Source organism: Tetrao urogallus (assembly GCF_951394365.1).
Source record: "Tetrao urogallus genome assembly, chromosome: 1".
In the NCBI taxonomy this organism is placed as follows: Eukaryota; Metazoa; Chordata; class Aves; order Galliformes; family Phasianidae; genus Tetrao; species Tetrao urogallus.
Window position 1 is genome coordinate 20,924,228 of NC_136813.1, and position 10,175 is coordinate 20,934,402.

The window sequence follows — 10,175 nt, forward strand, 5'->3', positions numbered from 1 at the left end:
CTGGCAGCCACAGAAGCAAGATACCTAGGGCAGCAAGGAACACATGGGGCTAGTCAGCAGGGTACTCAGCAGGGTACTCTTAATACCTTTATACAAACATGCAGGCATTTTTTTTTAACTCCTACTGAGCCAATCTGGTGCTTCTGTAAAAACCTCAGATTTTGTGTTTGCAAATAATTTTTTTCTTACTAAATTGATTCATTTCCATTTGGAAGCACATTGATTTTTGCTTCTTTGTCTTTTCTGTGTCAAGCCGGAACAGCATGGGTGTCCTACCACATCTGATGTCAGCAGGCTTCTGGGAATAGCATTTAGTGGCTCTCACCTGTCTCAGAGCTAGTACGGATGCCAAAAAAAAAAGACCTTTGAGGTTTTGTAGACTTTATAATACATGGTGATGACCATAATTGCGGCTTATTTATTTACCTTTTAAGTTACTTGTTATGCTGATCTTGCTGGAAAATAAAAATCCACAGCTATTTTAACTCACACTGTACCCCAGTATACTTTAAGGATTCATTCCCCTGCCTTTTCTTTGTAGCATCTGTATACAAAAACAAGATGGTAGGAAACAAACAAGTAATACTTTGTGCCAGGGATTATTTCTGGCCTTTCTGATCCAGCCAAAGCTGGCAGGAACAGTGCTCTGACAATCTAGTGGGCGTAGCTGCAGAAAAGGAGATAGGGCGTATTAGTGTTCCAGGTACCAACGTTGTAAATTGTGCTGGGAAACTCCTAAGAGGGTGTGAGGACTGACAGAAGAAGGTACAAAGGTGAAATACAGGGGAGGGAAGAATACCCTGAATAAGAACAAGAAGTCTCTGTGTCTGTATTTGAAAGGGTTCAAATTGCCAGCATCTAGAGGTAGTTTAACTACTCATAGCTCTATGAATTAACAGATACATCAGTCCAGTCCATACAGAAAAATTACTGAAAGCAAATGGAAGATATCCTGAATTCACGTGGGACAGAATTAGTTTTCTTTCTAATAGCTGATATGGTGCACTGTTTTGGATTTAGGGTGAGAACAATGTCTATAACACACTTCTGTTTTAACTGTTGTAAAGCATTTTGACATAGAGCCATGCTCTTTTCAGCTCCTCCTGCTGCCTGGCCACAATGGAACTGGGGGTGTGCGAGCAGCTGTGAGTGGACAGAACCGGGGCTGCTGATTCAAACAGGCCAAAGCGATGTCTGATACCATGTGGCTCAGCAATAATGCTGGGAAATTAGCCAGGGGTTGCTTCTCACAGACTGGCTGAGCATCGATCGGTGGGTGGTGAGCAATTACATTGCACATTCCTCATTTTGCATTTTTTTAATCATTATTATTGTTTTCCCTTCATTTTTTGTATGTTAAAACGCCTTTATCTCAGTGCACAAATTTTAACTTTTTTTTCTCTTCTCCATTTTCATTCCACTGTGATGGGGCGGAGTAAGAGAACAGCTGTGTGGTGCTGCACTGACTGCTGAGTTAAACCACAAGAGTTCCTTATTTTATCACAGATAAGGATCATAGAATCATTAATGTTGGAAAATATCTCTAAAATCATCTAATCCAACTGTCAACCCATCACCACCATGTCCTTCAGTGCAACATCTCCACATTGCTTGAACACCTAGGGACAGATTCTACCACCTCCCTGGGCAGCCAGTGTTTCAGTACCTTAACACTCTTTCAAAGAAGAAATTTTTCTTAATATCCAACCTGATGGGCCTTGATGTCTTTCTTGTAGTGAGGGGCCCAAAACCGAACATAGCATTCAAGCTGCAGCCTCACCAGAGTAGAATACAGAGGGACGATAGTTTCCCTGGTGCTGCTGGTTACAGTGCTACACTATCTTTGATACCAGCTAGAATGCTGTTGGCCTCCTTGGCCACCTAGTCACACTGCTGGTTCATGTTCAGCCAAGCATCAACCAACATCCCAGGATTCTTTTCCTCCACGCAGCTTTCCAGCCCCTGCCTCAAACTTCAAGTGATGCACGGGGTTGTAGTGACCAAAGAGGAGGATCCAGCACTCGTTCTGGTTAAAGATCATATAACTGGTCTCAACTCAGCTATCCAGCCTCTCCAGATCCCTCTGTAATGCCTTCCCACACTCAAGCAGATTAACACTTCCTCTCAACTTGGTGTCATCTGCAAATTTACTGAAAGTACACTCGATCCCCTTGCCCGGATTATCAGTGAAGATATTAAACAGTGCAGGCCCAGTACCGACCCCTTGGGAACACCACTCATGACCGGACACCAGCTGGATTTAACTCCATTCACCACCACTCTCTGGGCTCAGCTCTCCAGCCAGTTCTTTACTCAGCAGAGTGTACCTGTCCAAGCCACAGACTGTCAGCTTCTCTTGAAGAATGCTGTCGGTGACAGAATCAAAGGATTTGCTGAAGTCCAGGAAGACTACATCCAAAGCCTTGTCCTCATCCACCAGGTGGGTCACCTGGTCACATGAAGAAGGAATTATAGCAGAGAAGCATCCTAGATCTGCTTCCCACTGGCAAAAGTAAACTAAGTGAAACATTGAAATAACTCTCATGCTTTAAACTAGAAAATTGAATTTGTCAAGCGATTTACAGAACATAACAACAAAATGGTAATTCATATCAGGAAATCAAATATGTGGGAGTGAAAGATTCTTGTGCAAGTATTCAGAAGAGCAGTGGGGGCAAAAATTATCGAAATCTGCCAGATGAGAAGAGGGCAAAGCATCTCTGACAGTGCTATTTCAAATTAGATGACAGCTCTTCAGAGAAAGGAGAAAGAATTTGAGATTATGGGGAATGGCTCTCATAAAAAGAAACTTTGCAGAAGAATTTTTCTGGGAAATGACTGAGAAAAGTATATGAAATGCACACAAGTATGTAGAGGCACTGGAGAGATTACAGTGAAAGAACATAATAAATCATGCTTGGTCCAACCAAGGATGCAGAAGGAGAACGGCTTTGTTAAAGTGTCAAGCCATGCAGCTGTGCTTGGGTTGTGTGCTGGTGCTACCAGGCTCCCAGCCCTCCCTTCATCCTGCAGAGAACGCAGCCCTTCAGCAGCACAGAACCCAGCTCGCTGGAACACGAAGCGCACCGCCTGTTGTTCCTGCTTCCTGCTGACTCCAGCAGCTAATTTCTTACATTAGTATCAAAAATATGAAACTGAAGTAAGAAATCATTCTTGCATGTATGCTTTCTGAGTCTGTTATCTACATTACTTTAGAACTCTTCTGGTGGTTGTTGTTTTTAATTTTAAGATCTTCATACATTCTTTATCAAAGTCTGTTAAGTATATACATGGATATACACATACAAATATATATTTGTTTATGTTTTTATAAACATTTGTTTATACAGACTCAATATGCACACACAAGTATCAAATATCCGAACATGAAGTTAACTGTATCACTTAAATAAATTGCACTCCGATCTGATTGTTTAGCCGAAACAAAACCCAGCTCAGAATTTGTGAGGAGAACCTAGTTTTTGTTTACATACATTATTCTAACACAATATAGCATTTAATCTGACTTATTTTCTAACACTCCCTAGCACACCAGAAACAGTATCTGAATGAGCCAGTGTCTTGAAGCGCTATTCTCAATTGGCTAAAGAGATTGTCTGACCTTGGGTAACTGGTCACTGCTGTTGGGGAGACTTTCCATGAGCAACATGGCACAGTGGAAACATAATGGGACAAGGGTCTCATGTCAGCTATAGGATATGGAAACACCACTGTTTTGTGCTTCTTTTGCTTTATTGTAATACATAGGAGGCACAATCAACAAAGACTTCCTGAGGATGAATGTTGTCAGTATATGAAACACTGAATAACCACTTTTTGTATTCCTGAATGGTCCCCATTCTTTCAGATTTAGAGGGGAAAACACAGGAAAAACAGCTCTGGGGAATGGAGTCTTGCATATAGGAGATTTTGTTTTTCAGTAGAAAGACTTTTGGCTACTTTGGGATCTTACACTAGTTTTATATGAGTTTAACTTAATTGACATAACCTGAATTATTCACTTTACAATAAAGTGAGAGAGGCATTGGACAAATTAATAGGAGCACAAATTCCATATTACTTACAAGGTCACAGTCATCTGGGTCCTGAATGCTGCCAGTGTTGGGATTGATTTTTTTCTCTATTTTCACTTTCTTTCATCATGACCATAAAAGCCCAAGAGGGCTTGTTTCCATTCCAGCCTCTCTTTCTCTTTTCAGTCCCTGGGCCTACATGTACAGCAATAGGTTTTTGTGTTATATAGGTGAATGCTCCCAAAATAGCCAGCACTAAAAGTTGCCTAATTGGTTTACAGTCAGCAAGAGACTTGCAAGCGAGCAGCGGAATCCAAAGACTGAGCAAACAAGTTTTCCAGCATTTGAGTTGGTCATACTTTTGGATAGTCACTTGTTTCTGTTAAAGTCACCTGCTTCATTAGTTTTTACTCATCTTAGCTTTATTAATTTATTAAAATGACTGTAGCTAGAAGGTAAAGAAAAGGAGAAATCATCTGGCCCCAGACACCACTGATAACTGTTACATCCAGTTGACAGGAGACGAGTATCTGAAATGTTAGCTACAGGCAGAAGTTACTGAGAAGTAACAGTGGAAATATTTGGCCACATGCAAATACTTCAACTGCATCTTCAGATTTTCTTTATCACACATAAAAATAGGGGTTACGTTCACATAAATTCAGCCCTTTACAAATACTGGGTATTTTATGTAAGCTACTCGTCTAGCCTCCCTCAGTCATCAGTGAAACAAGGTACATCCACCACCCTGACAACTTGAGTGCTGTGCTTAAGTTCCCTCCACTCACTATTGAAAATTATTTTAGAGATGTTTAATTTTCAGCCAGATGAAATGAACCAAGATGAATCTGACTCTTATCTCTTCTATTTCTTCCCACCACGCAGTGTTTTCAGCTCCACAAATGAAATGAATCCACAAATGAACTCCACAGTGAATTATGATTTTGTGCTGCTCTGCACCAACCATCAGACTTTGGCAGTGCTCCTGTTCCGAAGCACTGAGGTCCAAAGCCAGAGATGCTGCAAACAGTCATGCAGGACCTTCAGCACAAAAGTAGGGCTGAAGTCATCAGGTGCAGGCTGCACGAAGTGCCTAGCACTAACCATGTGCAAACATGGGTTGAGCAAGCACAAAACTTTGGCAAGATCAAGGCTTAAATATAATCACCCCAAGGCAAGAAAATGTTCTTCTTTTGTTTCCCTTGCAGAACAAAACTTGCTATTGTCACTTAATTAACTTGGTTTTCAAACTGGTGATTGATGAAGTAACTTTGGAAGGGTTACAGTCATGGCATCACTTAAAACACCTTAAAGCTCTTCAGGGAGAGCATTATGAGAAAGCAGTTGCCAGGATGCTGCACTGAATGAGTGCTCCATGCTCACAGGGCAAGCACTGGGATCTGATGCATCAGTTCCTGTAGCGTCGGCCTGGCTGCTCCTAAACTGCACGGGTAGTGAGTGCCCTCTGGACAGGTGAGTGCTGCATCAAAGCTTTCATTATTCCAGAAGGATTCTTATCTAGGACACTGAGGGCACAGTGAAGGAATTGGTTGTTAAAGGGTTGATGAAAGAGAACAAGAACGGAAAGTGAAAGCCTGAAGAAACATGTATGGATCTTGCATCGTCACAACATTAATATGGCATTTAATGTGGCTACACTTTTCTAGCTCAATGTTGCAAATTCCTTGCAGTTGCAGCAAAAGGTAGGACTTAAACTGAGACAGACTGCACAAAATATTACAGAGGATTTTCAAGAGCATGGAGCATGCCACCAAACAGAGATCTTGTTCACTTCTCCTGCCCTTTCTGTGACAAATGACTGCAGTAAAGTTGAGCTCCTGCTTTTCCTTATTTATGAAACACCCCTTCCCTTTTGTATGAAAAACTAATTTTCCTGAGCTTTAAAAAGTGCCTAAGTGGCAGTTGAAAACACAGGAGAAAGCCTTGCATTAGAGTGGAGGAACAAGGCAAGCACTGTAAAACAAAAAGCCATTCACTGTTTCTTTCTCAGAAAGAAACGGAACGAAAACTGTCATCAGAATAAATTGTTCTATTCCTGATTATTGTATATAACCCAATGAAACAAAAAAAGGCATTTCCATTCTCATTTTCACAGGCAATCTACGTCCTCAGAAAGAGCACATTTCTGTACTAGGTCAGCAATTCAGCAGAGTTTTCACACTGCTTTGACTTTTCCAGCTCCCAGGAGTATCAGACCTTTACAATTCTTTCTAAGTTCCCAACAAATTTAATATTATGGGCAAATTTTTCCATAGATTGATTGCAGACATACAAGGCTTCTGGCACCATGTATTGCTCGCTTGCATAGATGTAGCTGATAGGCAGAATCTACGCATTGGTTTTGGATGAAATCTCATTTAGACAAAATAGGTTTTACTCGCCATCCTCTCCACAGCTGAGACTGGAAATGTATCACAATTGGCCATAAACATTTCTTCAGGAAGGAACTGGTCTTGAATAAGTCAGCTTAAATAAGATCAGCAATGCCATCTCCAGCACTACCATCTGGTGACTCTTAATCACATCCGAGAGTAGAATGTAGCAAGAATGAGTCAGGTTAAAAAAGACATGAGAAAACAGTGGGAGCGTGGAAATGTGAGAGTATTAAGTTAGAGTAGCTTGCAGCTTGCTTGGAGAAAAGCAATAAAGAGGAACCTGCAGCCAAGCGATCCGTGAACTCAGGCACTAGCGCAGTACTTTCCATACACACCCATTCACAAATACCACCCTGCCCCTTCTTGCCTCTGCTTTTGGTTTTGCTCTTATGCTCCACTGCTAACACAGGTACAGCATGTTAAGATAACCATTCAGAGCACGGTTCAGCATCATGTGCTTGTCACAGCCCTCCTGGCACCAGTGTGTCGCTTCCCTGACTGGTGAGACTCGACAGCTCTCTGAGCCCTCATAACTCTGAACAGGGATGCGTGAGAGCAACACTCACCTTTTCTGTATTTTTTAACCATTGGCCATAATTTGTAGAATTTAAAATCTTCAATGCAAAGAGGAATACTTTTTCTTTTCTATGTTCATTTTTCCTTTTTCTGGAACTAGACTCTTAAATAAACAGCCTGAAATAAACTCTATCAGGAGTTACAAGCAGAAAAAGTAGGCAGCTCTGGGAACTGCACCGGTTTGAGGACAGAAACCATTTGAAAAATGTGCTTTTAAGTTCTTTTGCAAAGCTTCTGTTATTGTTGTTGTTGCTGGTGTGCATCATTAGCATTAGTTTGTTTTCACTGACTGTAATACCATTCCCATTTTTTTAACGAGCAACTGGATGATGCATCACAGCACCACTCTATGAAATGCTGACTTCCGAATATAAGCTTTCTGGTCAATCCTCTAATCCAAAGACAGATGTTATCCTAAAATGGATTGTCATGCTAGCAAATATAAATATGCATTTAAAACACTGGTAGAGTCGTGATTCACAAAGAGTTGGAAATTATTAGAAAAAAAAAATGAAGAAGTTGAGTGTACAAGAGATAAAGGTTGGTGCTTTGATGAGAGCAGTTTTCCCAGTTCAAAAATATCTTTCAATCAGTTCAAAAATATTTGTTGTGATGTTTTCTAGGCTCACAAACAAATAGCTGAATAGTTTGGGCAGGGCGTGTTTGATCCTGTACAAAATGCTTTTACATTAAACTTCTGGAAGAGCATGCATCTCTTCATTACCAGTCTCCATTCTCATACCTTTTCCTTCCCTCTTCTATCTATAACCCAGCAACATGGCGTTCTTCAATACCTTTATCAGTGATGAAGATAGTGGAATTGAGTGCACCCTCAGCAAGTTAGCTGACACCAAGCTGAGTTGTGCAGCTGATACAACAAGGGGAAGGAATGCCACCGAAACAGACCTGGCCAAGTTTGAAAACTGAGCTCACATTAATCTAATGAATTCCAGTAAGATCAAGCACTTCTTTGGCCTTTGCTGAGCCTACTCAGCTCCCCAGGGAATCCCATCCTCTTCAGGGAAAACCCATACTGTGTGTGCTGTGGCACTGGGCTGGTGTCCTGCATACAGTCTTGTGTATATATGTATTTGTATATATATATATTCCTACGCACACATTTATATAAAAATATAGAAAGCATTTATAAGAGTATAGGTGTTTCTGCATGAGTGAAATAAGTTATGCCTTTTTCCTGAAATCCCCTGCCTGTGAGTGCTATTGTGTGGTGTGTGGCACTTCGGACATTTTGAGTTGTTGTAGAAGGAACTGGCATGTTTGGTGGAGTCTCCTAGAGAAAGGAGGGCATTTGGGGTTTTTTAGTTAGAGTCCAAAACCTGCTGGAGCCCCAGGGATGTTTTATAACTGCTCTCACTCTTTGTACAGAGTCAAATATACATTGTGCAAAATAAAGCACAGAGGTATACAGTTACTTTTATGATTGGTTCAGCTTGACGAAGTACGTTAATGGAGAGTTTCTTTGTCCTTGTACAGGACAGGTTTGTTGTTCTTCAAGCACTTTTGTGAGCAAATGAATGTGTTAAATTAGGTCCTGTAGAGACTTGTTGGCAATTTTAAAGACATGGCATAATGAGGCTTGCTTCCAGCTCTGCGGGGATAGCTTCCTTTGTTAGTCTACCAAATGAAGTATTGGATAGGCTTGTAAATGGGAGAGAAGACTTCAAGAGCCCTATTCTCTTATCCTCCTGCTTTTGGCCCTGTGACAACCCCCCTGCTCTAAATAGGAACCAAATCTTCTTCTGAGGAGACAGTGCGAGTCTTTTCCAAAATAAGAGCGCATCTCAGATCAAACAACTCCAATGGATCTTGTAGTCAATATTGGTGGTAAATGGACAGCTGGACTGGAAGATCTTCGAGATTTTTTCCAACCCTTATAATTCTATGATTTTATGACTATGAAGAAAAAAAAGCGAGAGCAGGGAGCCAGTCATCCCATCCACGCTGCCAGTGATCACTGGAGGGATGACCCATGCTCTGGCAGCCTATCTCTCCTCTGTCCAGACAAGCAGCCAACGTGACCAGCTTAGATTAGATACCTAATTCCTGAAAAGCTAAATTTAGGCTCAAGGAACCCAACTTGCAATTTTAAATCTTTGGACAAAATCTACTGTTCCTTTTCAAGGAAAGAAACAAATATTTCATGTCATGACAGATGGTTTTAAAAAATGATGGTCTCTCAGCTGGGATGTAGTACCACAGAACTGCTCTGCTGAAAGGTGAATAAAGAAAAATACTCATTCCAGCAACGAGAAACCTAGAGCTGAGAACAGCAGCATGCCCAAGTGATTTTGGCCAGTGCATCTGAATAAAATAAGCTCCGTTATTTTAACACAACGTACACTATGCTGTTCTTTGAACAACAAAAACAACAGCAGCAAAACGATTCTTGCTGGAACGTAGTGATATCTCAACAAGAGAGCCGTGCCCAACCTTTGTGGTGATAATCACTGGGATCGCCTGTGCTACCCTTTTATTTCTGCATTAGGAATATAATGGTTGTATCTGTACATAGTGAATGCAATGGAAAGACAAAGGAGCACAGCCCCAGGTAGCCTGTGTACCCTGCATAGCAAAAGCTGGCAATGTCTGCTTATAAGAGCTAAAATATTCTGCAATATTCCGGCAGCAACACGCAATGTTATTTCTGGTACTCGTGCGTTTACTGCTTCTCACTTTGAAGCCAGAAAATGCTCATGCATTTTAACAATCTAAACATACATACACAGAGCAGAAAATGCAGTTGTTTAATTTTGATGTGAGATCCAGATGAGGAGCAAATCCCACATTTCACATGCAGAGCAGCCACTTCCCCAGCTTGATTTCGGCTCCTAGCACTGTCCCCAGATGCCTTCTGGCTCAGATGGGAGAAAGCCTCTGATTGCCTGCAGGCTTACCCTTGGGGCAAGGAGCAGAGAAAGGACAAATCTGTGTTAGCACTGGGGAAAAGCTGAGCATTTTGCTAGAAGTTCGAGCATCCACCTCTCTGGAGAGAATAGCAGAAAGTCCACAGCCATTCCCACATCCTTCTAGGTGTGAAGAATGGAAGGCAGCAGCGGTGGGAGCAGGTATTTCCAGAGCCATCCATCACTGCCTGTCACTGCTCTCATCCAGGTTGTAGGCCCAGTGGAAGCCTTCTAACCCTGCTCGG